The following is a 3,438-nucleotide window of genomic DNA, read 5'->3' as shown; positions in this document are numbered from 1 at the left end:
TTAACTGCAATAAGTCTTAATTATAGTTGGCATTGGAGGAGCTGCAGTTGAGAAAAAAAAAAAACTACACGCAAATATTCACACACAGACTCTTTCTCTCTTATGGCCTTTATAATATCATTTATTGTCAATCTGTCTATCTGTCTGTGTGTCTATCTGTCTGTCTGTCTGTCAATGTATCTGTCTTTCTCAGCGATACAGACAACACCCCCATGTCAGACCATGTGTGTGTATGTGGAAATGATTGACTGATAAGACACACACACACACACACGTTTATAAAACACACTCATGAAACACTATCACGTTCACTGAAGTGACCTTCAGTGTTCAGGGGCCAGTGTATTCAAGAACTAAATATCAGTTAGCAGTTCTGAAGGACAATACACACACATACCACATTCACTGGACACACTGAGTGTCTGAGTACTGAACCCTTCATTTATACACACTGAAGTGCTCATGTTAGCTGTGAAACATCATCCATGTCAGCTGTGTGTGCATGTGTGTGTGTGTGTGCGTGTGTGCATGCGTGTGTGTGTGCGTGTATTGTCCTTGGGTCTGATGCTAATTTTTTTTGTTCAGCTGAGTACCCACGCATGATCTAGACTTCACACAGAGATTAGAACTCTGTAGTCATGACAGCGCCCTCTGCTGTCATGAGAACGAGTCTGTGTTAAACCTCTTACTGAATCAGTTTACACACTTTTAATACATTTTAATAAATAATGTAATATTACAAAAATAAAAATATAAACAAGTGAAAATGTAAAAAAAAAAAAAATTAATTACAGAATTAATACACACACACACACACACAGAGCAGGTTCATTAGTAACACACAATGTGTTTGAGTAAAATCTTCCCCAGCTCTCAAGGTCTCTCTCTGTGTGTGTGTGTGTGTGTGTGTGTGTGTGTGTGTGTGTGTGTGTGTGTGTGCGCGCAATCTCTTAAAGTGCTTTTACATTATAAAGCCTTTTAGATGTGGATTTAAAAGGTGAGGTCAGTGGTCAGGGGGTGTGGCCTGGGGGTATCAGGCGTCTCTGTGTGATTGGCCAGTTCTTAGTGCAATGCTTTTGTCTCTCTAAAAGGATTTACTTCAGGACACAAATAGGAACAAGTGCAGAGAGGGAGAGACTCTTCAACTGAATGATTTTGGTCAATAATCTGTTATTTAAACTTCATGAACTGTGTGTGTGTGTGTGTTTTGGCAGTTTCACACCAGTCCCAGATTTTAGTCAGAGATTTTGTTTAGTGTAAATGTTTTCTCAGCCACTGCTCGGGATGATCCTGATTCACATCGGCCAGGGTTTAATGTCCACTAGAGGGCAGCAGACTTCCATCAAACTCACAGAGTCTCAAACACTTTACTCTTACACTGCAATGCTTTTTCACACCTTCCCTGCTGTGTGTGACTCTATTCAGCCTGGCTTTAACATGAGTCCTGAGTGATGGGATCCTGAGTGATCGGACCTCAGTACAGAGGTGAACAGGGTCAGATGTGTCTCAGTGAGTCGGTGTGACTCGGACTAGGATATGGAGGCTGGTGTGAAGATGACTGCATCACTGTGAATCTCAGACAGCAGTAAAGGACCAGATGACCGACTGCTTCTTGACTCTGACTGGAAAACATGTACTCACAGTTAGACTGTTTATTAATCAGACTGAAAGTAGTGCTCTCTGCTTCATCTCATCACTGTGTTTGGGGTGTGTGGAGTTTGGGGTGTGTGTGGAGTTTGGGGGGGGTGTAGAGTTTGGAGTGTGTGGAGTTTGAGGTGTGTAGAGTTTGGGGGGCATGTGGAGTTTGGGGGGTGTGGAGTTTGGGGTGTGTGTGGAGTTTGAGGTGTGTAGAGTGAAATGTGTGGAGTTTGGAGTGTGTGTAGAGTTTGGGGTGTGTGTAGAGTTTGGGGTGTGTGTAGAGTTTGGGGTGTGTAGAGTTTGGAGTGTGTAGAGTTTGGAGTGTGTGGAGTTTGGAGTAGAGTTTGGGGTGTGTGTAGAGTTTGGGGTGTGTGTGGAGTTTGGGGTGTGTGTGGAGTTTGGGGTGTGTGTAGAGTTTGGGGTGTGTGTGGAGTTTGGAGTAGAGTTTGGGGTGTGTGTAGAGTTTGGAGTGGAGTTTGGGGTGTGTGTGGAGTTTGGAGTGTGTCGAGTTTGGGGTGTGTCGAGTTTGGGGTGTGTGGAGTTTGGGGTGTGTGGAGTTTGGGGTGTGTGTGGAGTTTGGGGTGTGTGTGGAGTTTGGGGTGTGTAGAGTTTGGGGTGTGTTTGGAGTAGAGTTTGGGGTGTGTAGAGTTTGGGGTGTGTGTGGAGTTTGGAGTAGAGTTTGGGGTGTGTAGAGTTTGGAGTAGAGTTTGGGGTGTGTAGAGTTTTGGGGTGTGTGTGGAGTTTGGAGTAGAGTTTGGGGTGTGTGTGGAGTTTGGAGTAGAGTTTGGGGTGTGTGTGGAGTTTGGAGTAGAGTTTGGGGTGTGTGTGGAGTTTGGGGTGTGTGTAGAGTTTGGGGTGTGTGGAGTTTGGGGTGTGTGTGGAGTTTGGAGTGTGTGGAGTTTGGGGTGTGTGTAGAGTTTGGGGTGTGTGTAGAGTTTGGGGTGTGTGGAGTTTGGAGTAGAGTTTGGGGTGTGTGGAGTTTGGGGTGTGTAGAGTTTGGAGTAGAGTTGGGTGTGTGTAGAGTTTGGAGTAGAGTTGGGTGTGTGTAGAGTTTGGGGTGTGTAGAGTTTGGAGTAGAGTTTGGGGTGTGTGGAATTTGGGGTGTGTAGAGTTTTGGTGTGTGTAGAGTTTGGGGTGTGTGGAGTTTGGGGTGTGTAGAGTTTGGAGTAGAGTTTGGGGTGTGTGGAGTTTGGGGTGTGTAGAGTTTGGAGTAGAGTTTGGGGTGTGTGGAGTTTGGGGTGTGTGGAGTTTGGGGTGTGTAGAGTTTGGGATGTGTAGAGTTTGGGGTGTGTAGAGTTGGGGGTGTGTGGAGTTTGGGGTGTGTAGAGTTTGGAGTATAGTTTGGGGTGTGTGGAGTTTGGGGTGTGTGGAGTTTGGGGTGTGTGGAGTTTGGGGTGTGTGGAGTTTGGGGTGTGTAGAGTTTTGGGGTGTGTAGAGTTTGGGGTGTGTGGAGTTTGGGGTGTGTAGAGTTTGGAGTAGAGTTTGGGGTGTGTGGAGTTTGGGGGTGTGTGGAGTTTGGGGTGTGTGGGAGTTTGGGGGTGTGTGGAGTTTGGGGTGTGTAGAGTTTTGGGGTGTATAGAGTTTGGGGTGTGTGGAGTTTGGGGTGTGTAGAGTTTGGAGTAGAGTTTGGGGTGTGTGGAGTTTGGGGTGTGTGGAGTTTGGGGTGTGTGGAGTTTGGGGTGTGTGGAGTTTGGGGTGTGTGGAGTTTGGGGTGTGTAGAGTTTTGGGGTGTGTAGAGTTTGGGGTGTGTGGAGTTTGGGGTGTGTAGAGTTTGGAGTAGAGTTTGGGGTGTGTGGAGTT

Source organism: Hemibagrus wyckioides, linkage group LG22 (genome assembly GCF_019097595.1).
Source record: "Hemibagrus wyckioides isolate EC202008001 linkage group LG22, SWU_Hwy_1.0, whole genome shotgun sequence".
Classification (NCBI taxonomy): domain Eukaryota; kingdom Metazoa; phylum Chordata; class Actinopteri; order Siluriformes; family Bagridae; genus Hemibagrus; species Hemibagrus wyckioides.
Note: the sequence above shows the minus strand (reverse complement) of the source record.